The sequence below is a fragment of the Chaetodon trifascialis genome, chromosome 9 (genome assembly GCF_039877785.1).
Source record: "Chaetodon trifascialis isolate fChaTrf1 chromosome 9, fChaTrf1.hap1, whole genome shotgun sequence".
NCBI classification, from domain to species: domain Eukaryota; kingdom Metazoa; phylum Chordata; class Actinopteri; order Chaetodontiformes; family Chaetodontidae; genus Chaetodon; species Chaetodon trifascialis.
The window spans coordinates 3,139,036-3,165,945 of record NC_092064.1 but is presented as its reverse complement, the minus strand read 5'-3'; positions in this window follow the sequence as shown (position 1 = coordinate 3,165,945).

Here is a 26,910-nt window from a genome sequence, read left to right as displayed (position 1 = left end):
ATTACCACCCAAATCGTTTATTTGGGACGTGTTTATCTGGAGTGGGAGTCTGCATCATTTAGCGCATTATAAACTCAATAGTAGCTTCATTAGCGATTACAGTCGGAGGGTGGTATTACCTGCCTGATAGCCGACTGCAGCCTGATGATATCAGCTCCTGCCGCTGAATTGCTGGCAGGGACCTAATTTTTCAGCCTATGCTGCTCGATCCTTGCTGTTTCCTCCACTCAAGCGCTACCCGGCCGGTATACTGCCAACAGCACTTCACTGGCCTTTCAGCTGCAACATGGGAATGGGAAGAGACAACATACAACGGCTTAATCACAAAGCAGGAACAAGAGACATTGGAGGAGTGAGAGGAGTGTGAAAAGGAGGCATTATGCTATATTCCAGCCTGGGCTCATCATAGATGGTGACATGACTCCAGTATCTTACTATGAGGTAACAAGGAGAAGTTTGACATTGAAACAGCAAAGTATAGAGAATGTGTGTGGAGGCTGGGGAAAATATTTTGAGCCTTGTTCAGCCTGTTTTTCTTTTCCTTTTTTTTCTTTTACAGTCATAGGCAGAATGGACAACTGAGTTTCAAGTTTCATGTACTCATTTGAGTTTGAATCAGTGAAATAGTTTGAAAATACAACAATGATCTGGAAGATTGTCCTCTCTCATTTGTATCTTGTGTCTTAAAGTTTACCAATGCACATGGCTACATAATATAATTATATTATTCATTAGTTTTGGTGCAAAAAGTATTTACTCTAAGAGTATGCTGATGAATGATAACTTTTGGCCTTGCAGAAACACACTGTATACAGCAACATACAACATAAAAACTGAATCCACTGCAATAAAGGAACCACACACCCAATATGCACCAATGGCCAAAAACAAAACACATAAAACAGACCTTCAGGAAAACACTGGGAGATGCATGTGGTGTGTCAATTGGAAAATACTTCAACTGTACCAATCCAAATTTTTTGTTTGCTACAGCTTCTCATTCCAACAGTATGAGCAGCATCATACACCTTTTTCTTCACATACAGAAGGTCGCAGGAGACCTTTTGCATTAGACTACATCAGATATTGATTATTTGATGTATATACTTTTTGTCAAATTAAAATAGGTCTGAAACTTTTTTCTACTTCTATATCAATTTCAAACCGTCTTTAATCTCCTGAAAAGAGTATTTTACATAAAAAGAGTGTAAAAGAGAGTGCGACAGTCATTCAGTTGTTTGGGTCACAGGATTTTGGGATCTAAAAGTACCATGGACCCAGGAAACACTTCATATGCCAACATAACTCTGTATTGCTTTTAAAGGGAAACCCTACTTTGCTCTTCAGGTTCAGATGTGGTAGGTAGACAAGCCTTCTTGAGATCCTGATACAGTCATTGTCATGTGACACAGTACATGTGTCAGGTGACCATAGAAGTGTTAGAGAAAACTGGATTGGCAACAAAAAAGTTTATTTCATCACCAACTCCAGTAACCAGTGATGGAAATATCCTTGTTGGACAACAGAGTTGGATCAGAGGTTTGACACTGTTAGACATCACAAGAGTTTGTATTTGCAGCCGAGGCCAGCCGAGGCATCATTAAAGGTCAGTATATCATCTTTTCCATGTGCCAAGAAAGCAAACAGTACAATGTCATTTAACAATGAGAAGATGGAGGTAAAGATAGAAGGGTAACGAGGAATGAAAACGAGTTAGTGAGACACCTCAGGCCGCTCGGCAATGGGAGTCAAGTGTTGGGAACCCGCGGCAGCGCTTCCTGTGTGATTACATGTTTAATTTACTTCACATCTCAAAAATTGTCTGCTATGACAGAGCCAATTTACAGTGATCCCCGTGTGACTGTCAGGCAAATGAAAAGAAGGTTGCAATGAAACCGCTCCCCGCAGCCTCTAATGGAATCTCAATGAACCCCCAAGCCAGCAGGTTTGGGAGAGCAGACAGCCCCGCCATTAGAGCTGAGGACCTCGCTTTACCCGAACAGCCCTCGCCTCGGCCCGTCTGTTATTATCGCTTCACTCTCCCAGGGTGAAATGGTGGTAGGCTGAAAGGAGGGGGAAAAAGCAGCGGAAAAAGGAGAGGTTACTTAAACTTAGACCTGTGTACCTTGACATTTGCTCGCTCCAGTTCAGTCAGGGTTGGGGGGTGGGGGATTGGGCGAGATAGCGGCTCTCTAAATTGATGGGGCTGGACACTGTGTTTAAACTGATAGCTGATCACCAGGCTGGCCATGATGTCCAATCTCAATTCCAAATAGACAAGCAAACCATGGATATTGCACACGGTAAGTGTCTCTCTGTCTGTCATTTTAAAGCAAGATAAAAAAGAAAAATCCATCTTTGGAACAACATTATTCAAATGATTTTAACGTTTTACGTCTTGGGAAATTTCAGGTCAAATTGCAGAGCTGCGATTGAAGGTTTGTGCTCTTATCTCAAAGTCATAAACATGTTGTCCTAGAACAGTCTGCTGTCCACTAAATTGAATCTTAGAAAATGCAAATTAAAGACTGCCATCAGAACAGCAGCAATACATATGTTAATTCACTGCTGTTTAAACATTCAAACTTTTGCAGCTACTTTATGATTTCCCTAGAAGAAAATATTACTCAAACTGTCACTTCTTACTCATAAATTGTTTTGATTACAATGATATGCTCCTACCACCTTCAGCCTACATTATGTAAAGTAACAATTTACAAATACAGCATGTGTTTTAAGGCTGTGCATCAGCGGTTTCTCCTTTTCAAAGTCATCTACCCAGGAGGAACTAATGCTCTCAAAACTTCAGTACTGCAGTTAAAGCTCCCACTTTGAAAATAAATGTGATGAAATTAAAAATTTAATTGAAATAGTAAAAGAGAGTGAAGACGAAAGCTGTGCTCCAGTTCCATACTGCATACTCCATCTAAGCAGATTTTGAGTATGTAATGTGTTCACTCTAGAAAAGTTACAAAATCAGTAAACTCCAAAAGGTCACTATGCATAATACACTCCACGCAAAATTCCACCAAATGTCCAGCACTTGCCGACCTAACAGGTATGTTAGACAAGTTCCCCCTGCCATCCATAGCCACAATTTTTACATCTGCAAGGTGTCTCATGCAGACTCTCTGTGGACTCTCAGCGAATCTGCGTAGGATGTAGACTTCACCAGACTATGTTCAGAAGATTATCTATAATTCATAGTAATGTGGATGTGATGATTTAAAAGAAAGGGACAATAATAAGAGGAGAAGGATAAGCAGTCAACCATATGTTATTAGAGGTTACAGTCCAAACGCGCCATTTTTTGAATATGCTGAAGCCTAAATTAAATTTGTTATAATCTGCCACACAGCCAAATTCAATTAAGAAACAAACCTGAGCTCAAGTTAGTGAGTCAGGGTAGGTAGTATATTTTAGAAGGATTTTTTTTTTTTTTTTTTTTTATCTTTGTTTAAATTTGTTTTACATCCAGACAGTAATCAATGAATCAAATGCTCTGACAACAAAAAGAAAAACATCTGGTACCTATGACTGTCATAGGGGTGTAATAAGCCCATCCAATCATTTCATTAGGCCTGAATGAGGTAGTTGGATGTACTTCCTGTCTGTCTACCTGCATACCTGCCTACCCACATGCACTCATGTGCACATGACCAGAGTCTTCCACAGTACTAAGTGGATATATTGCTAAAGTTATATAGTAAGCTAGTTGCACAAGCATGGCAGAGACATTGCAGCCAAATATTCCCAATACTAACATGCTAGCTTTACAACTGTGAGTACTCACTATAGTCGTGTTCATTCACCTTCCTTATGATGATGTTAGGTATTTACTCATATTTGAATTAGTGTATATGAGTGTATGAGTATGTAAATATATATTCATTGACATGCTTCTTGTGAATTTGATGCAGCAGCATGTTTCAAACAAGTTGTGACAGGAGCAACTAAAGACTGGGAAAGTTGTGGAATTCTCCAAAAACACATTTTTTTGGAAGATTCCACAGATAAATGATTGCATTGAGTTTTCCAAATGATTGCATTCTGCCTTACTTTCATTTGACACAACATTCCAAGTCCTTAAGAATCGGGGTTGTACTTCTCCTGAAAACAAATAGAAATAGGCAAACTCTTTGGACAGGACAGTCAACAAGTAATCCATTGACTAATCCACTGCTACTCCCTGTAAATGCAAATTTTTTTTTTTTTTTTTTTTGGGGGGGGGGGGGTAAGACCTCAGGTTGAGCAGGAGCAAGTTTTGAGGCTAGAAATACGCAGTATCCTGAAAGTACACTTTAAGACTGTGTTTGCTTTAAAGTAAGTCTAAACTTTAGATTTCAGCAGTAAACATAATAAAATAATATTACATTTTAAAAAGGTATACAAAGACCTTAAATCCATGATCAAGCTAAGTCAACCACCACCATAAAACTACAGCTGTACTAGTAGTAGTTTGGTTTAATAAAAAGACATGCAGCTACAGACTGAGGCTCTCCTTTCTGAAACTGATGTGAAATCAGCTTGAATGCATCTCTATCTGCCACATGCAGCTATACTTCGCAAGAAACAAAGCCCATTCCCATTGCGAGGATGCAGGCAGGGTGCTGGGTGTTTACTGTTTGCAGAGACCGACCCCGGCCATGGACAGACAAGATGAATTTGACAGCTAATGTAAAAATAACAGACAATCATAAATCAAGGAAGCAGGCGTCGTGAGTCGATGATGAGAGTTAATCAATACAGGCCTGACTTTGCCATTGTGCGAAATGGCACTCCATTTATTACAGGGGGGACTTGGAGGAGAAACATTATTCATATTATAGTATGCACACACTGGTGAGAGAGAGGTGGGGAGGGATGGGGGAGGGATCTGCTTAGTCATTGCACTGCTGGTGCAAAGGGCCTGCACTTAAAAGGAAGACTTGACCCCAAAATTAGAAATTACTCACCATTTACTCAACCTCATTAAGTCTGAAACGTAGCTGATGATTAAATGTCCACACAGCAAGTCAGCTCGGGCTGCTCCAAATCAACCTTCTTCTAAACAACTAGAATGGAGCATTTCAGAGGGAGCAGATTTCTTCACCCACTGCAAAAAATGTAGTATTCTGTGGACAAATGATTGCACTATGGACCTAGAGGTATAATATTTACTTAATTCTCTGAGATTTTTCCCTTTCACAAAGCTGTGATTGCACTTTTGCAGTTGGATGGAAGGGTCATTCTGTCTCCAAATGATCCTTGTATTTCCAACCTTTTAGTGAAAAAGCCAGTATACAGGCACTGCTTGTGTCCAGTCAAACCAGAGAGTGGCACAGTAAACACATTCGTGCAAAATAGGTGCTAGAAGCTTTTGGACTCTCCAGTTCTTCATTGAAGTTGATAATGAATTACCATGTTGTTTCATTATATTGATCCAGTCTGGAAGAGTCGATGCAGAAGCTGCAGTAGCAGTTGCTAGGAGCAGTTAGCATTTTTCATGTCAACCACAGAAAAATGCAGATTTAATAGTTGTTATTTCTGTAAGTCGTCTTATAATAAACTGTACAACTGCATCAGTGAAAGTACTGAAGTTTAGAATGACATATAAATTGTGGTAAATTCTAGAGAAAATCACTCTGTGAGAGAGAGATAAAAAGGCAAATATTGAAATTGTATGATGCATATTTGTCCTTTTGGAAACTGAAAAACATACCAGCCACTGTTTCTGTCAAGGTTAAAACAGAGCTGCAGTACTAATATAAAAATCAGATGGCCATCGCACAAGGGGTAGAAGATGATAATAGAATTTAAACTATTTTGAAAATCCAAAAGACTGTGACCACAGATTATCACATACTGTACATTCTTTAAATGAGAAATAATTTGCTGTTACTATACAGATAGTACAACACTTGGAAACGGCTGGCTCATTGAGTGAGCTCACTTACCTGCTGGTTAATCAGTTTGTCACAAACTCACACATGATTCTGTCAGACAGGATCAAGCTGCTTATATTTATTATATGGGTCACAGATATATGGTCCCTGTTTACATGTGAATGTGGTTAAATTATGGTTAAGTTGCCTACTGCTAACGTAGTCGAATGATGTTCAATAAAAATCATGAAATGTACTCACAGTAGTCATCTGTGTTATTAAAAGAACCTCACACAACATTTGTAAGTGGAAATGATGGACATGTTTATTTATATATAGAGCAGGGAAGTGAGATCCAGTCACAAGTGGTCACTTGAGACGTGGAGACACATTATAATGCCAGTTGTGAAGTGACGTACTTAGAGCTGTGATTGGATCATCCAAGACACACGCTAATGCAAGGTGTAAACAGGACCTTTGAGTGCTCTGTCTGCTGAACTAGGAAGCCCCTTTTAGGTGTTTGCAGTGACTGGTGTAGACTTTCTGTAAAAATGTAATTGTTTTATCATTATAAATCACAAAGCAACACATGGAAAGCAGAACTAAGACCCCAAATGGCCCAGTAAATATAAACAGGACTCTTATAACTCATGTGTGACACAAACTTGGAAAATGTGGATTCTGTGTGCAGTTCCCTGGCACTTCACATACAGGATTTCTTGGTTATGGTCATGTAATTTCTAATTTGTGACACCGTATAGTCATGTGCAGCCTCCAATTGCCTTGAAGTCCCTCGACTTTTAATGTAAGTCTGAACCTCCTGATTCAAGAAGACTCAATGAATTGTTTTCCTATGATTACTGTTCACTTTTCAGTCACAATCCTAATTTTCCAAACCACAACATACTGTACAAGTTTCAAAGCAAAGCATCAGGCATTTAACCAGAAACAAATCTTTTTTCAAGTGTTAGCAAATGTTTATGTCATCAGCATCAGAGATCGAGCCCCACATTTGTCCCACACATCTTAAACACCATATTTAGGACATTTAGAGTAGTATTGCTTTTTTGGAGACTTGAGGCAGATGTATAGGTAGGAGCAAGAGATTACAGACAGCTCTGTGGCACATGGGCTGATTAGAGTGGCTGTGGCTGGCCTCCTCTGGGGAAATTGAGCCTTAGGAGTAGGGCTTCTGATTTACTCCAGGCCCTGGCATGTCTCACTGATGAGCTCCAGGCAGCCTGGCCCCATGTGGGGATTGGCCTCGACCAATATGTTCCCTTCAACTCAAAAGGACAGAGCTAATGTGTTAGAATCCAGGCCCTGGCGCCCCCTTGACTCCCCTCAACAAACCCCCCTTCTACCTTCATTTAAGACTCTCTCTATCTCGCCTAACTCTCCTGCTCTCCCATTGCTTCTTCTTCTTCATATCAGAGCCTCTCTATCTGTCGCCACCTCTCTCAGCCTCGCTCATATCAGGGCCTCTTTTCCCATCTTCCCTTCACTTCTCTCTCATCCCTCTCTGCTGCTGCTTCCTGGTGCTGCAGTCATTTTTCCTCACCTGAGGCTCATTGCTAGGTCTGGGGGAATGTATGGCTTTATTTGTATGGTGCCAGCATTTTATTGGATTCCTATTGCTTTGGAACAGAGGTACCACATTCCAAATTCATCAAGGGCCAATTTAATTCAAAATTCATGAAGTTGGCATTCGTCAAGGTGCCGGCTCCAATGCGCTTTGTGTGTTCTCAGGGTGCCTCCTGTATGCACAGGAGACCATCAGTAACTCCAGTCCCATTTCCCTCTCTGATTAGAAACTACTGGGTGGTTTCCTTTAGCTCAATACTGGATTTCATTGAAAAAGACCTCATTTCTTCTTGGCCAAGGTACATCATCACAAAAGGCTGACAGACCAGTATCTTCCTTGACCTAAATCTTATCTAATACAGTCAGTCACTAGTCAAGAGATTCAACAGTCAACTAGACATGAAGCTTTTTTATTCTGTTACATTTTCATCATATCATCAGTAAAGGCTGTCTTTAGGCTACTTATTCCAACTAGGCAAAGGGCTGCTTCTTGCACATTTTTTAAGTGAACATGTAATGGACAGTCTTCACCAATTTCTGCAACACTCACAATGATCCATTACTGTGTTAATTACCTTCTAAGATTTTGTGGTGTAGTTCTACATTCCCCTGTTGGAACTGTTTTCTGTCTCCAGAATTCCATCAGAAATTGCTTGCCTGGGAAGGTGAGAGTGCTCGTTTGGGCAATTTATGGGCCCCTGATGGCTTCCCCGTGCAGATTTCACAAGCTAATATTTGGAGTTTTAATATGCATTCCGAAGTCCTGGCAGCTGACTGGCTGGTTCTGCTGTAAGGTAGAAGTTACAGCCCAAATTTTAAGTCCCCAGTTTGATACACAGCAGAGAAATTTGATTAAGGTATCAACTTGCACATCTGTGGTGTACAGAGGGTATGTAACCTTTGTAATAATGATTTATTCAAATGAAATAATGCAAGCATATTAAAAAAAAAATACTCAGTAGTACTTGCTGGACTATCATTCAAGCTGGCTCTATAATATTATGTTGTGAGTCAAAAGTTTAATGTAAATCACATTTCTTCTTGAAGGATGTTTTATCTGTGTTCAAGAAGTTAACATTGCACCGAAGTCCTGAGGTCATTCTTGTTTGAACTCCATACCAGGTTAACATGGTATTCACTTAATAAATCTGAATCTGAAAACAAAGAAACAATCTTTTCAAAAATGTAACCTTTTTGAGGTTGAATCCATTAATTAATCCATTTTCAAAGGAGCACTAAATTTTTTGTGGTATAATGCCCGCTGCAGCTCTGGAGGAACTTTCAAAAGTTGAAAAAAGAAGTCTGTCACATGTCTCTAAAATTTATGGAAATTGTGATTCTGTTATTGTATCCTGCTTATTTTCTATATACCAGGGTTTATTGTAGGTCATATTTATTCCATTGTGCTGAGATCTGCAGTTTTCCTTTCCTTTTTGTCCTGTTGTGCTTTTGTCTTTCCCTTCCCCTCTGTCTCCTGTCTGTCCCTCACCTGTCTGTCATGTGTGTCATGTGTCTGTCATTGCAGGGTGTGGCTGGCAGGTCTGGTCTGGCCTCCTCCTCTCCTGATTACGAGTCTCAAATCATGCAATCAAGATACACCTGCTGCCACAGTATTTAAGGACCAGCTTTGCATCCAGTATTTGTTGAATTGTCTGTTAATCCAAATGGTAACAACTGAGATTCCTGAGACCTGTGTGTGTGTGTGTGTGTGTGTGTGTGTGTGTGTGTGTGTGTGTGTGTGTGTGTGTGTGTGTGTGTGTGTGTGTGTGTGTGCATGTCTGGCTGTCTCTGTCCAGTGAGCAACACACTCTGCTCCACCTAGATTGCAAAATGTAGGTAAATACACTTAGTCAGTGCCTTTTTATTGGACATCAATCGTGCATTTATGTGCAAACTACTGAAAAAATAGACTTGAAGTGCAAATAAACATTTCAGGTTGCGGTTACACCTGTGAGACACAGCTGAGACATGAGAGCCACTGCAGACAGCTGCACAGATTAAAATGAAAGCCTGTCTGTATGAGAAACCAGAGTAGAAAAAATGCATCTTATAAAGCTTATATCAAAGTCTTATATCAAAGTCCTATCAAAAGCAAGCCTAACGTAAGCAACATGGCAATTGTAGTAATAGCATTATTATTACAAACCATAATATGACCATAATATATATAGACAAGTATAAAACTAGCTATTTTCATGAAAGTAATGCAAGGCCCGTAATCAGACCTTACTCTACACAGACAGTAATATTATAAACTAACTAATATTTCAAATAACAGTAACTAGTAATATATAATATATTACATTGTGAAGGTAACTTGCCCCACACTGGTTCAGGGTCCAGGCCATGCACCACTTTAAAAGTCATTAATAAAATCATGAAATCAATTCCAAAAAACCTGCAGGCAACCCATGAGGAGAGGCAGCATTGGAAGTAGCTAGCCCAGCAGCCTAGCCGCTGCATTTTGAACACGTTGGAGGTCAGAGATAGTTTTCTGACTAAGACCAAAATAAAGGGCATTACAGTAATATTTTTGAGATAGTCCTTAGGTGAAGAAAGAAGAGTTAAACAACTTTTGGAACTTTTGGACTCATGGAAGAACAGCCTAATGCCAACCTATTCCTCCAGACAACTGATTAAAATGGTGGAGTGGTCAACTGTATCAAAGGCTGAGCTAAGATCGAGGAGGACTAAAACTGGGCAGTCTCCAGAACTGGCAGTGAACAGCTTTTCATTTAATACCTTGAATGGCGCAGTTTCTGTGCTGTGGCGAGCCCGGATATATTAGTATTATTGGTTAGGAAATGTTTTGGAGTTGCAAGGTTTTCACACTAATGGCAGCAAAGTATAAAGTGAAAATAATAAAATGAACTGTAACTCATACAAAGTATCATAACGGCAAATACAAAGCAATTTACACACTGTTATTTATATTCTCAGTTGTTGCCAAAATATATATTTAGTGTTCCTACAAAGGAAAGTGTAACGTTGTCCACATCAGCTGCCTATGCTGCCTGTTGCGCAGTTTTACAGGGTTAAAATAATTACTAGCATTTTATGAACAATGTTACGTTTACCAAATCATCAAAATTTCATGCACTATATTTTGTTAAATGTTTTCTTGGTGGTCTAAATAAATATACAGTACATTCACTCCTCATAAAATATGCATATAAGAGTGTATCAAGCTGACAGTCCACATAAGCTAAGGAGTTTAACGTACTCAGTCAAGAGTCCATATCACTCTCTGTCTCTTCTACCTCTCCCCCAGCCCTTTTCACCCCAGCCATCTTCTCTCATTCTGACCTCCGAAGACCATGCTGAAAATTTCACACAATCTCCCTGCACAGCAGTGGTTGCACCAGCACTGAGAGCCAATATGTTGCCATAATTGGGCCTGTAGTGGGGGCTGAGTCCAAGGCAATTAATCCTTTCCTCCTGTTGTTTGCACCCTGGTTGGCAGTGACAGGGTGCAGCGTAATTGGACAGGAGCACACTTGTCCCCTCCATTTTACATTAATATCCCTTCAACTCCAGACTCTAATCCCGGCCAGGTTGAGAATCCCACTTCTGCCACCAATATCCACTCAGTCTCTCTTTCCTGCTCTCCCACTCCCACCTGTCAACTCTCCTCCATCGCCATGCTGGGCTAACCTACGGCCCAGATGAAGTGAATGGTTTGCTGAGATTGAAGTGGGCAAAATGGGATGAGGAAGGGTGGTGTGTGTGTGTGTGTGTGTGTGTGTGTGTGTGTGTGTGTGTGTGTGTGTGTGTGTGTGTGTGTGTGTGTGTGCATGTGTGTGTGCGCGAGTGCCTGCGTGTGTGTGCAACTGTGTAAGCCAAGTAAGGTTTTTTGCACAAGCTGAATTTTTGATTTTGAACTGAGGTTTGTTTTCTCACTTTTTCTACAATTAACAGATGTAATACCACCAGTACAGAATCTGAAGACTGAACTCATTTTAATACAAAACAAGAGTTCTGTGCATGGTCGTTTTGAAAATGAGCAGATTCTTAAGGAGTAGAGTCAACCATTAGCTTGGAATGCTTCTTGATGTTGCATTTTTTTTAAGATGCCGTCAAAACATTTGTGTTTACAATTGTGACATTAATGCCCCTATGTGTAAAATATTTAAATTGTCCATTTAACACCCCATAGTTGTAATATCAAAGAAGACACTGCAATGCAGGCAGACATGCACAGTGCAAACTCAATCCACTTCCTTGCATTGATCTCTCCAGGGGTCAGTGGAATGAAAGGGCTAAAAGCAACACAAAGACCCTGTTTCCAGATGCAATCTGGATTGTTTACCTGAATGAGGGAATACACATTAATGTGGGTGTAACTACATGCGGAGCACATTGCAAACTGTTGGCCAAAAAGCTACAGATGAGCTCTTCGGATGAAAACAAGCAGAGTCCGTACAGCTGCATCATTTAAAGACACTTTTGAGGGGCCACTACCACAGGCAAGGCAAGGGTCATGTAAACAACAGATTGCAGCAGCGCTAACAAGTTTCTCCATAGATATGAATGCTGTCAGCCTACAACTCCTTTTTTCAAAAATTTGGGATGTTGTGTAACATGTACATGCAAACAGAATGTCATGATTTCCAAAACTTTAAAACCATCAAATTGAAAATAGTACAAAGACAAGATATCAAATGTTGAAACTGAAAAATTTCATTGTGTCTGAAAATCATATCCACATTTAGAATTTGATGCCAGCAACACATTTCAAAAAAGTTGTGGTAACAAAAGACTGAAAAAGTGAAATGCTAAAATAAAACACCTGATGAGAGATCTCACAATTAATTAACTTACCTGGCAACAGGTTAGTAACTTGATTGAGTATGAAAACAGCATCCCAGAGAGGTTGAGCCTTTCTGAAGTAAAGATTGGAAGGGTTTCACCACTCTGACACTACGCAGGCGAATAGTGCAACAATTTAAGAATAATGCTTCTCCGTGTACACTTGCAAAGAATTCAGGGATTTCACTGCCTACAGTATATAATGTCCTAAAAAGATTCAGATAATCTGAGGAAATCTTTGTACACAAGGGACAAGGCTGAAACATTTACATTTGTGAAGGCACCATTAATGCTGAACGATGTGCACAAGTTTTGGAGCAACATGCTGTCAAGTAGACAAGATCTTTTTGAGGGAAGGCCTTGCTTATTTTAGCAAGATAATGCCAAACGACATTCTGCAACGTATTACAGCAGCACGACTCCGTAGTAAAAGAGTCCAGTTGCTAAACTGGTCTGCCTACAGTCCTGACGTGTGACACATTGACAGTGTTTGGTGCATTATGAAATGTAAAATACAACAAAGGAGATGCCGAACTGTTAAGCAGCTGAAATCGTACATCAAGTAAGAATGGGATAACATTCCATTTTCAAAATGACAGCAATTGGTCTCATCAGTTCCCAAACACTTACAGAGTGCTGTTAAAAGAAGAGGTGATGCAATAGAGTGATAAACATGAGTGTGTCCTAACTTTAACGTTGCTGCCATCAAATTCTAAATGAAGATATAATTTTCAAAAAACAATTGTCTTTGTGCTATTTTTATTTAAATATGGAGTTTCCGTGTTTTTCAAATCATGACTTTCTGTTTCTATTTACATTGTACACAGTGTTCCAACTTTTTTGGAAACAGGTTTGTGCCTAGCAAGGACACTGAAAAATGGCCCACACGATAGTGTCAGTTTGTCACCCTTGCCTTGCACATCATATAGTGCACCCTTAAAGAGTATCATACTCTTGATTCCATGTTTGTTGTCAAGTCCAACAGCTCCACCTGTAGTATCGAATTTACACATTGAGATCCAATCACAGTGCCAGCTCGATCAAGATGAATCACATCACGGCACATTAATTTTTTGTGTCATACAGGTTTGATCATATTCAGGACGTGGTGTTTACATAGAATGTAGAGAAACCCATTTATTCATGTACCTCTATACATGATTCTAATATCCATATTTTTAATTTTAGTGTATTGGAGCAGGCTTGTAATTGACTCTTCTGCAATTAGCAAATATGGTATTTACCAACTGAGTTAACATTGGAGATAAACTGGTTGGTTTCAAGCTATGTTATGTAACACTTAACTGGTATTGCCTTCTCCATCTCTGCATTACCCATGCCACTTTCTTATATTTCAGCATGTACACCATCTTTACCTTTTTAAACCTTGTTTTTTTTTTTTTTTTTTGTTTACTGGCCAACTACAACATAATAGCCGAGGACACATCTGCATGGCAGAAAATGGCCAGAGATCTGGATGAGGTGTTCCTATTAGAGTACCTCCAAATAGCATATTCAGATTTCTGTTAAAAAACCCCAGATTAAAAACAGACATGTGATGTTTACATGTGCAAAACTAGGATACTAAAAAAATCATCCTAATCTTGATACTAGTGTACTTGTTACTGTACATTACTTGGTCAATGGACACAAACCAAAAAACAAAAAAACAAACAAAAAAAAAAAAAACAATTATGTGTCCCTTACACATATTTCTTTTAACCACAAAATTATTTGAATGGCATCGTCTCCTTCCTGCCCCGCCTGTAATAGTCCAAATTCTCATAGTTTTTCTGTCTTCAACACCCCTCACCACCACCAATGCCACCACCTCTCCACCCCAAGCCTCATCTCTTTCTTTCTCCCTCTTTTTCTTGGCCATTTCTAATCTCTTCAAGCAAACTCTTCTAAGCCTAGGTGTGCTTCAAAAACAAATCAATAGAAGTATAATAGCACTGTGCATGCTTTGTAATTTTATATTGTTATTTTTTTCTCTTTTTTTCTCCTTTTCCATGCTTACTTCTCATGCATCAAGACAAAGGGAGGAGGGGGGATGATGAGTGGAGGCCATACAGTAGAGTGCCCTCGTAAACTTTATTTAGTATTCTATGAATTTCAGATCAGTTATGTTTCATAATGACACAGCAAGGCGGTTGGCTGGTGGAAGTGGAGGGGCAGGGAAGGCAGAGGGGGGAAAAGGAAAAATCAATACAACTAGCACACTTTTTCCCCGGCATAGCAAAGAGAGGGGATCTATTGTGGGGGAATGATGATTTATGTCAGGGGTGGAAGGGCCGTCAGGGTGCGTCGGGGACGAAGGTGTGCACCAATAATGATTAATGCCCTCCATCCTGGAGAGAACCCAGCCAGCACTCTTTCAGTCTACCCCTACACACCAGCCCATCCTGCCTCTCTCCTTCACCACCACCACACCTTCCTCTGGCCTATTTGACACGGGACCTTCACCTCCATTTCCAGACTGTAGTGCCAACCTTCTCACCATACATGCAGACATTTGCAGTTTGAAATGTCTTGGTAACTACATGTCAAAGCATCAACCACCACTGACAGATTTTAAAAAATTTAGAAACATCACGAGGCATACATATTTGTCTTGTGTAGCTGAGCTGCTTTGAGTTGTGTTATTCACATTTGCTTGTGGACCTGTTAGTTGACCTGTTGGAGTATGCATAATGCAATAGTTTTTGACTACATAATTTCATTTTCCTTTTAATAGGGTTCTAGTTGTGGGAAAACTCAGTGATACATCTTGTTCTCAGGAAATTTTGAATTATTGCTCGAGTGTGCCTGGGAAGCTCATCCAACTGGCAGGGACACATTTATACAAACAGAACTGAAGTCAACACCCATTTAAAGTCAAAACTATCACAAATAAATGTGTTAAACTGGAGCCAGTGTACTGCTAAAATGTTTCTCATTGACAGCCGAGATAGGCTCCGGCCCCCCGCGACCCCGAAAGGGATAAGCGGCATAGAAAATGGATGGATGGCCTGAGACACCTTTATTTTACTGACCCCACAAGCAAGCTGCTAGTCACTAAGAAAAAAAATGGCAAAGAAAAAAAGATGAAATACAACAATTTCAATTATGTTCCTCACCTACATTTTCAAGAATGAACAAATTTGTTAAGTCATGATCAGATAAGCAAATCCAGTCTGGCCAACTTCAAGCAGTTCATTCATTCTTTTTTTCTTCTCATCGAAGGTTGGTCAAGACTTGACCATGGTGCATCTAATAGACATCATGTTGTGGATTATTTTATAATTGTATATCAATAGACACAAATGCCTTATCACTGCATAGATTTGAACAATCGTGATATAAATGCCTCACTGTCTTCAGCTATACCAAGTAATTAAGTAAGCTGTACCACATTTTAATGCAACATAATGTTTGGTTTGTAACAGCTCAGCCCAGTTTTCAAACCAAACACATAACTCAGAGACCAGACAGACAAAGGTCAATCTTAACCTGGGGGACATAAAATGTGTGTTGGATCTGCATGGACTGGTGTAATCAAACACAGACTCCAGCTGGATTGATGATCTTGGAGATGGGGAAGGGACCTACAAAATGAAGGACTAAAACTCTGAATTCCACCTATGTAGGTCTCCTGAAAGGTAGCGAGGAGCAAGAGTGCAATGGCTGGCACTCCTTTGGTAGCTAGCTCCTTTGGTAGCTGACTGGTGCAGCAGTGTTTGGTCTTAGATAAACAGTTAACAGCATCACCATATTACCATTAGAGCTTCAGCAGATCAGTGGGATGTCCAGGGAGATGTGAGACTAGGGTTGATGATGAACAGTTGGAGAAGGTCGGCAGGAGTCTGATTGGGGTTCATGTGTCAAAAGCAGGCCACAGGCAGGTGGCAATGAACTCCTGGGTGTCCTGTTCACCACTAGAACAGTATGGACCAATTTACTCTGTCACTCTCGCAGAGCTTGAAACGTTCCTGGCTTCAAGCCTTGAATTTCTCCTCCTGAATGTTACTCTGGAGATCTGGGCGCTTTCTTCATCCAGGGCTCCCTAATCTTTGAGCTCCAGGCTCAATGTAATGCTCTCTCTGTACAGTGCATATGATAACAGCCCACCCGGAGCCTGGTTCTGCCTGAGGTTTCTGCCTGTTAAAAGGAAGTTTTTCACAGTCACTGTCGCCAAGTGCTTGCTCATGAGGGAATTGTTGGGTCTCTGTAGATAAAGAGTATGGTCTGGGACAGCTCTATGTGGAAAGTGTCCTGAGACAACTTCTGTTGTGAGTTGGCACTATATAAATACAATTGAACTGAATTGAACTTTCTGATTCTATGATGAACTAGCTGTCGGAGAGCTTCCCTCAGACCTGGATTCCCTCATCACTCTCACCATTTGCACTGGTCAAACCACCAATCCCCGATACGCTCCACATCCATCCTCAGAATTTCCATGCATAGCTTTTCCATCCTAGCAGCACCTCTGAGCCAATGCAACTATGCCAGAACTGACTTTCTACAGAAGAGTGACAGTGTTGCCTGTGAAGGGGAGGGCTCACCAGTTACTGGGAGGGTGCTAGTGAGATCTAGAAAAGCAGATCCACATAGTTTCTGTGATCAACTCCAGTGCTGACACATCCTTCATGGACAACATGCTCACCAACTACCTCCTCTGTTCAGTGACATACTGAACTGTGCCTCTCTGCCTGGGCATGTCATGTAATCATCACAAAACAGTGTCATTTCACTTCATAGATTCTCCTCAACTGCTTGGGAGGGAGGGAGGGAGGGGGGTGGAGTGGGTTTGACACAGCCGAGTCCAATCTTCACCAATCACACAAGCTCCTTGCCTCACCTTTAAAAACGCCGCTGGCAAGGAGTATGACAAGTTTTGAGGATGACTGAGCCAGCGCAGGAAAGTGTCCGTCACCCAAACTTCTCCCAGGAGAATGTCTGTGAGGTCCAGGCTCTCTGAGGGCTGTATGTTAATGAACCACCTGTCTGGTCCAGACATCTAAAACACATTTTGAGGACTCCAAATGTGCATTCAATGACGGACTGAGCACTGCTGAAAACGCCGTTAAAACCACGCTGCCGTCTTGTTGAAGGTGTGATATATGGCGTCATCAACCATGTTTTCAGTGGATTGCCATTATAGCAGCCTAGCAGCCACCCATCCAGAGGGGTGTCCCCCTGAAAGACTGTAGGGATGCTAGAATTCGCCAGGATGAACGAGTCATGTGCCGACCCGGAGAAATTGGCACAGACATTTGTCACCAGGCAATTTGAGTCACAGATCACCTGGATATTGATGGAATGGACTCCCCTTCGGTTCACATAAATGTGGGCCTGGGTCTCTGGGGCACGCAACTGTACGAGTGCAGTCGATTGCTCCCAGGACCCCGGGGAATCCAAATTTCAACAAGAAACCTCGCTTAGTTTCCAGCTGGCTGTCACGTGTTGCAGGGAAGATGATGTGCTCATTTGCATGTCAGACTAGACTAGAGGAAACTGCATGTATAGCCGAGCAGACAGCGGACTGACTGATCCCCACCACAGAGGCCATGGTATGTTGAAAAGACCCGGTGGCAAAGAAGGTCAGAGCAGCTGTCACCCTTACCGCGACCGGGAGAGCGCAGCCGGGAGGCCACGATGCGCGCTACCATGTCGACGACCTCCCTTAACAGATGTAATTTGTTCCTGTGACATGCAAAAGAGTAGCTGATTAAAGAAAATTGCATAGCCTACAGTGTTGAAGGCTCACTCATGTCTAAATCCTCGGCCTCCTCCTCCTCCTCCTCCTCCTCCTCATCCTCCTCAAAGCAATGATGTACTCCATCTTTGTAGATAACGTTAAGCATTACAATGATAACATTTGTATTTGGAATGAAATGACGTGGGTAATAGCGGACAACGATCATCACTTACATTTTTTCCATGTGTCTGTCTCTCTCTGTCTCTCGAGTGCTCTGAGATAGATGCAGTATATATGCTCTGTAGGATGCCACGGCTGTTTCTGGTTGGCACAGCAACCTTAATTGATTAGTTTGCACCGAAAATCCAAATCCGCCGGCTGATTATGCCGACACCTCCCCCTACTGCGCTGCAATGCCCATCCTGGCGCACCTCTGTGCACCTCGGTTTACCAAAATAGCAAGTGCGCTGCGTGCCTGCCTGCGCTGCACGAAGATACCACTGCGCAGGGTGCGCACCCTGTGCCTTGCCAGCAGCAGGAGCGAAAATAGAGCCTACTGCGTCTACATTTAAGAGTGGGTTTAAAGTGATATGGCGGTATACAAATGAAATTGAATTGAATTGAATTGAATTGAATTGAATTGAATTGAATTGAATTGAATTGAATTGAATTGAATTGAATTGAATTGAATTGGTGTATCCATGGTTCATATGACATAACCCACATGCCTGGTCCACTGGTGTTATTTTGGGCGGGAGTCACTACTGTCATACTGTGTCTCTCAGATTTGCTCTGTGTCCTCCTCTTAGTGATTCTCTTTCATCTGCGATTCCAGATCTGTCAGAAATCCGATTATTACTGCATGCTATGAAGCAAATCTCGCCAAACTGTCTTACTTAAATGCAGCATCATGCCGATATTGAATTTACTTAATGTATTTATGCATTTCCTAAATATAAATGAGTTGTACAGATACAGCCTCCTAGAATGCTCAAATGGACCCCATATTAAAATGCCGAACTTAACAGTTCACAGCCAGGTACAAAAAACGGTTTTGGCTTTTATCACCTGTTCATGATAACTGTGCAAGGGGTGAATTTTTATATAACTCACTTGTTTAAATTATGTTAAGTTATGCATAATTATGGGCATGGCCACTTGGAGTCACAGCCAGCCACTAGGCTTCATTCTGTCCAGATCGGCTCCACCTACTCTTCACCTCTTTGTCCATTTCAGATAAGCCCTGAGTTTGACTGGCACTGCCAAGATGGCTAGTGCCACTATCACTGAGCTTCACAGTGGCTCCTCAAAAACCTGTGGTTGATGTCACAGAGAATAAGTCCATATCCAACTCCATGTTTTGTCTATGTCTATGTGAAAAGACCTTAATCATATCTCAAACAATTATTAAAGGTCCAATTTTATGCAAAAACAGGGTAAAAGTGTAACAATTCAATCCTGACTTTTTCCCCTTTGGTATGCCTCACCTCACCTAAACAACTTTTGAAACATTTCAACACCAAAATTAAAAAGAGACAAACAAACACGCAAACAAACAAAAAACACGCATCCTGTCCAGTGCATACTTATTTTCTCATGGTCTTCATTGTTCTCTGGACTGCCTCATCTGTGACAAGTGCTAGGTCTCACACATCAGTTTCTGGCATTAAAGGTATGGTAACAGTTCCTGTAGATAAGAGATTTAAAAAAAAATACATTCATTAAAAATTAAAAAAAAACAACAAAAGAATAATGACAGAATTTGAAACAAGAAAATGTATTTTATGGTCATATTTCAGTGCTGTCTGTGAAATATGTGAGTGAATTTCATAGTCAACCTCTTGCTGTTTCTGCATGGTTGGCTGTATTCTTTGGTCCAGCAGACTCTCCTCCTTCCCATCTGCATACACACAAACACATGTCCCGCACATTAATGCAACATGTATAATATAGGGAGATGCCATGAGTACAAATGAGTCTTTTTGCTTACACTAACTACTCTCACAAATAACACACATGGTACCTTGATAGCCAAGTCTGCATGCAGTCCTGATCCTTCCTGTAGCCACTGTTAATCTTTTTCACCTCTGCCTGCTTTGTCTAAAGCTCAGCCTGGGCATGCTTCAGGGTCATGAAAAGAAAAAAGGAGACAAGACAAGATGTATGAACTCTTTAAGAAATCTATGATAAGACCATTGCAAGACAATTATAATGACATCAATGAAGCCTGTTAAAGGGTATTTTTCAATTGGACCTTATTTTCGCGTCATTTTGGTTCAATGTGTTTTATGGGGACAAAATTTGATGACCAACCTAGTTAAGCAGCTAAACACCAAAAGAAAGAATACAGAGAGTAAGGAACAAGGAAAAAGACTGAGAGAAAAACAGAGTAGTACTTCTTGTGATGCAAAAGCATCCATGGTTATGCAAACATGTCTGTACTTAATTCTCTGTTATCACTGCCAACTGTGGTAGAAATTGTGGGTTACCTCTTGGAAGGTGAATGGTTGGACTAGTGTGATTGAACTAGGCAACCCCATGCAGCACATTATGGAGCACAGTCCACAGAAAGGCCACTGAGATTTTGGCTCAATCACAGGCTCTCCAAGAGACTGCCTGCAGAGGGAACAAATTGAACTATGCCACATTTTAAATTGTTGTTGTTGTGGCTGAATATTGTATACTTACAGTGACAGGGTTCACACAGACTTTCCAAAATTAAATTCAAGGACTTTCAAGTACTCTTTCAGGCACTAGGTTTTCAAGGACTTCACTCAAAGCACATAATAAATTTTCAAATATAAATTTAAATTAAACATGAATAAATGATGTGGTCAATGTCCATCTCTCTTAATGTACATATTCATTTCACCAATTTGAACTTTTTAGTGAAGCACTGTTACATATAGGTGTATGTAAAATAATGCATATGTATTCATACTGTGAACCAAACTCATTACCCCCTCCAAGTGTATGGCAGAGATAAATATCATGTGACATGCAAAATCCCACAACAAGAATGCTTTTCAAACTGTCCGTATGACACACACAGCAGGGCATTCTCACTCACAGTCACACTGTACAGTGATGATTAGGTGCAATTCTGTCACTGGCACTTTATTTTGTAAGGACAAATATGACTGGCTCCAGGAGTAAGTGCTTCTAAAAGACAGAGTTTTTCTTTTTGGAATTGAATCATACATTAATGTAGTGCCGAGAAAGCCCACTGTATTAGTGAGCCCCTGCCTCTCTACACCGGCCATTTGTATTAATAAATGGGTGGGTGGCACGGTGGGAAGACGCTGTGGGCCCTGGTGGCGTGTCCTCCACCATGCCTTCAGTGCCTGCTGCTCGAGAAAAGGGGCCTTTGTATGTCTTTGCATGTTCTAGCCGCGTTCACCTGGGGTATCCTCCATAAAATACCTCCACTAAAAACATGCAAGAAGATCACCACCTGACCAATGGTGACAAAGAGAGTTGGGTCCCCGGGCGCCGCTGTCGGCTGGCAGCCCACCGCTCCTGGTCTGCCGCGGAGGAAGGCAGACGATGGATGGGTCAAATGCGGAAAAATAATAATTTCACGACGCATGGCGTGTGCATTTGCATGATGTTGTGTGCGTGATAAAAATAAAGTATGTTTCTCTGTTTCTGCCCTGCGATCGACTGGTGACCAGTCCAGGGTGTACCCCGCCTCTCGCCCGATGATGACTGGAATAGGCTCTAGCACTCCCCGCAACCCCGAAAGGGATATGCGGGATAGAAAATGGATGGATGGATGGTTTCTCTGTTTCTTCTTAAAGGACAAAATACACAAAGACAAAGTGTATGGACAGACAATGCTGAAAAACTCCAGCATTGCTGCCACCACTCCTTGCAAGAACTGGGTGGAAACTTTTGATATGACACTGTGTTGTGTGGTTCATTTGAATTTCAAGGGCTTTTTAAGCATTTCCCTAAAAGGGGCAATTTTTAAGGTATTCCAGTGCTTGATTTGGCGAGCTTTAATTTCATTTAATGTTAAATGGATGTCAGTGTCCATTATAAAAAAATATAAAGATCTTTGTATAAATAAACAAATGAATACATGATCCTTATATAAATATGCTGAGATTATTATCCTACCGGGAGTGAGAATAACTGAAACCTTCATGTGTGACCAATTCACAGGTTGTCAAAACAGCACTGTACAGCCCGTACACTATCACTGTGCACCGTAATGCACTTCTTGGCTTCACAATGGAACTCAGACCACTTTTTTTAAAATCTTTTACAGGGTCTGTGGATCAGACACTAACAAAATTCATTGCTTCGGTTATTTTCTTCCATTCAGTTTGTTTCATTTTATTGAAACAAACATGGGGGAATTGTTGGTTTCTTTGTAGATAAAAGAGCTTGGTCTGTACCAGCTCTATATGGAAAGTGTCCTGAGACAACTTCTGTTGTGATTTGGCGCTATACAAATAAAATTGAATTGAATTGAATTGAAAATTGAATTGATTATGCCACAGCTTAGGCTTCCAAATGTATCATGGTTGTTTCTGTCAACTTGATCAACCATTATATCACGTTTACAGTCAGTAAGTTGTAAGTTAATTATAGGAACAATGGAAAGATGAGTTTTAATGAAGTGTGTTTTACAGTTACATTTCTGTAAATGGAGTACAGTGGCTTTGGCGAAAATGACATAATGACTTTCTGCTTAAACAAAAAGAATCTTACTTTTTAACAAAAAAGGTCTATCTCTGCAGGCATCATTTCCATAATGTTACCAGACACTTGGAATAACAGTCTGAGCCTAATTTTGGTGGACGTACACTGATGCTGTGAAAATGCCTGGAGGGATTACATTGCAGTCCGTTGGCTGATGGCTGCAGTGCTCTCGCTCAATACTGGACCACTTTCATAATTAGGTGTCTCCGTTAGTTACTTGGACACAAAAAAGTAAAGGGGGAAAAGGGGTCCATAAACACTGATAATATTTGACTGAAATTTCTCCATTTTGTCTTGGATACTGATATCGTCCCAGACACATGGACCGACACCAGTTTTTTTCAGACAGAAACCATGAAATTTCCCTTAGCTTAATAGAATTACTTAGGCCAAATTGCTTGTTGACACATATTTTGTTTGCTTAGGCCTATACGATGAAGAATTGCCAAATATTAATTCCTTGAGGGTATTATGTTAATTCTAATGCTGATTATCATTAATGGCATTCTGTTGCTTTAATCATTAAAAACACCACCAAATAATACTTTAAAGCTGTCAGGTTGGGAACCCATAGGTTTATACATATTTCTCCTTGTTGCATTATGGGTTGCTTATATGATCACTGTGTTTTGACTGTAGCTGCAAGAGGACAAGTGGAACAAGAGGAATTCCTGGAATTCCCAATTGTAATAAATTGTGGGGCTGGTGAGAAAGCTCAAGCACACATGCACAGTTTCAGGACGGATGAGAAAAAATACATGCAAAGTAATGTACGTGAGGACGACTCCAAACACCAAGAGTTGTGTCACCATTCTCTAGCCAGACAGAAGAAAAACATTAAATATTCAACAGCCTTCATTTCAACATTGATAGTTCATAAAAAATGCCATAAAGCCTGAACATTAAAATTAGTGATAAATAATATGACTTATTTCCTCCAGTACTACATCTAGAGGATCTTTTAAGCCCGTTGCATGGCTTAAAAAAAAAAAAAAAAAAAAAAGTCATGTATGCATCCAGCAAAATGTTCAGATCCATCTTCAGCTGTTGTTATGTGTACGAACACACTTGGACCCGAAGGAGGAAACTCAGAGTGATGGACCCAGAGATTACGCAGGAGAACAGGCAGGTTGCAAAAATCAAATGGTTTAATAATAAATGGTGTCCACTAAACTGGTAACAAAAGGCAAGAGCTAAAAATGCTGGTCTTAGTTCGTAGATGAGGTGATGACTTGCAGGTGTGAGAGGAGGCAGGGCTGGAGGAGCTGGCAGGCAGGTGCAGCCCACAGCATGGACCTGAACAAACAGGGAAAGACAGACAAGACCACAAGGGGGCAAGGAAAGACAGGGAAAACACAAGGGGAAAAGGAGGGAACCAAGCACTGCCTAACAGCTGTAGGTTCAGGATCATGATAAAGACAGTGTGCTCACTCTTTTGGGACTCATCCAACTTCAGCAGTCCTCAGATGATTCTCCTGAGAAAAATAAACTATGCCTTGAGGTTTAGAAACAGCACAGTAGTGCATGTAAACATGCCTGTGTCGTTTGTTAGTTATAATGCTGTAATTAACACATAATTGCTATCAATTTAACCAAAGAACGCAAGGCTCATAAATGGAAGTAGTACAAAAACACACTTTTTAGCCTGGGACTGAAAGTAGGTGTAAGAACAAGTGGCAATGGAGCTGAACAGAAGTAAGTTGACATTACTGCCCATATTCATGTTGATGGGTGGATACTTTCATAAGCAGCAGTCTGCAGAATGATACTACTACAGTACAGGAAGATACCAATGAAACACAGAGATTTAGTGTGCCTCAGCTCTGTGAGATGTCTGGTAGGGGTCTGACAGCCTTTATTCAGTGGAATGGGTGGAGATGTAGGTGGCATAGGTGGTATGGGAGAGAAAAAAAAATCAACCCACCAAAAATACAACAGGACAGTTACTAATAAACAGCAAAGTACTAGTACTGAAACATCAGTACAGTTAAGAGTAAGACATGCAGGAAATGAGGTAGAAAAAAATATTATTATAGTACATATGTAGTCAATGTAATCAATGCATGGCACGACCAAAGCATTTCTAAAGACTTCCATGGGCATAATCTGGAGATTACAAAGGGCCATCTGGGAAACATTGTTTAAATGACTGGAGAAAGAAAGGTTACTGTCCAGGGTCACACCAACTTTGGTGGAGACAGGTATGGTGGCTTCAGTAACAGGGAGTGAACAAATATTAGTTTTTGAGGCAGTAGATTGAGAACCAATGACGAGAAACTCTGTATTACTTGTGTTGAATTTATGCATTTTTTTATTTATTTATTTATTTTTTTGTCATCCATATCTGAATATTTTGTAAACAAGCAGTGAGTACTGGTGGGAAGAGTAGAAGTGGCCATAGTGAATACATAAAGCGTTGCATCATCAGCATAAAAGTGAAAATGAACACCATAGTGCCAGAAGATGTTGCCAAGAGCGAGTAAGTAAAGAATAAAAAGGAGTGGCCCCAACACTGAACCCTGTGGAGCTCCAAGGTGTATTAGAGAGCTTTCTGGTCAGTAATTTTGTGTTTGTACAAAATGTGTCCTGTCTGCAAATTTGGGAGCAAACCACTGATACATAGTTTCCTGTTAGGATCTGGACTTTTTAGTTCTATTGTTTTCCTGTCCTTGTAATTGTTTACTTGTGTCCACCTATGTGTAATAAGTTCTCCTCCCCTGTCTATTTAAGTGAGTGTGTTTCCCTTGGTCGCATCATCCCTTATGTGTGGCTTTCCCGCTCCCTTTGAAATTTCTGAGTAATTCTAGTCTAGTCCCTGGTTTCCCTGTTTGTTAGAAGATTGTCATGTTTCCCTGGAGGTTCCTTGTTATTTGGATTTTGTTTGCCTTGTGGACTTTTACTTTGGTTTTGTCCTCACCTGCCTCCTGTAAGTCCTTTGTTATCTTGCCTTATTTTGTTAAATAAACTTTTGAACGGCTTCTGCCCAGTCTTTTGTTTAAGTCTGCATAACTGGGTTCAGTTCCTTTTTGTTTTTTGCCTGGCCACTACCTTGTAACAGTTCCCCAACTCCAGTACTAGCCCAGACTACCCAGTGTATTTGAAGAAGAAGAAGAAGAAGAAGAAGAAGAAGAAGAAGAAGAAGAAGAAGAAGAAGAATCGGAGGGACAATCCCCTTTATTTGTCACACAATTTTTTTTCATGCACATGCACGCACACGACATGCAAATTGGTGAAACTTGTCCTCCGCATTTCTCCCATCCTGGTCGTCCTTCCTCCGCGGCAGACCAGGAGCGGTGGGCTGCCATCTGACCGGTGCCTGGGGACCCAGTTTCTGTTCATCACCATTGGTCAGGTGGTTATCTTCTTGCATGTTTTTAGTGGGGGTTTTTAAGGAGAAAACCCCAGGTGAGCACGGGGAGAACATGCAAACTCCACACAGAAAGGCCCTTTTCCTTGAGCAGCAGGCACTGAAGACATGGTGGAGGACACGCCACCAGCGGGATTCAAAACCGGGACCTTCTAGCTGTGAGGCGACAGTGTTACCACTTGTTCCACCGTGCAGAGAGACAGTTTCAAAAGCAAGATGAGGTCCAGTGAGATGAGAATAGAGAGTAGATTGGAATCAGCTGCATGGGGGAAATAATTAGTTATCTTAACAAGTGCTTTTTCTGTGCTGTATTTGGGGCAGAAACTGTATTGGAATTGTTCAAAGAGATCATCATTGTCAAGGCAAAAGTTGATTTGAAATGCAATTACCCTCTCAAGAGCCTGATGAGCAGCAGGTGCGCAGGTGATTAGGCAGAAGCCAGCAGAGAGTGTAGGAGGCACGCCCAGTCTCAGACAGACAGGGGAACAGACAGACAGACCAATAACACTAAAGGGAAAAGGGGAAAAGGAAAACACTAGAGATAGATGGATGAGCAGATCCTCACAAATAGTTGTTAAGATCAGTGGGTCTCATGACACTTTTGCTGATGTTAAGTTGGTCTCAGTGAAGTTGGCAGAGACCACCTATTTATGAATTCTAGCGATTTTGGAGTTGAAAAACTTAAAACATAGCACTGCTCATTACAAGAGTGACTGACACGTCTGATTTGTGGTATGATATGGTGTGCACCCTTGATTGTGGTATGCTCATGTTGAAAGAAATAGCTTCATGGTGTGAAATGACCAAAGTTCATGACCATAGGTAAGGGTCAGTTCATGATAAAAGTTCAGTGGTGAAAATATATGATGACTTAGGTGGCCTGTACAGAACGG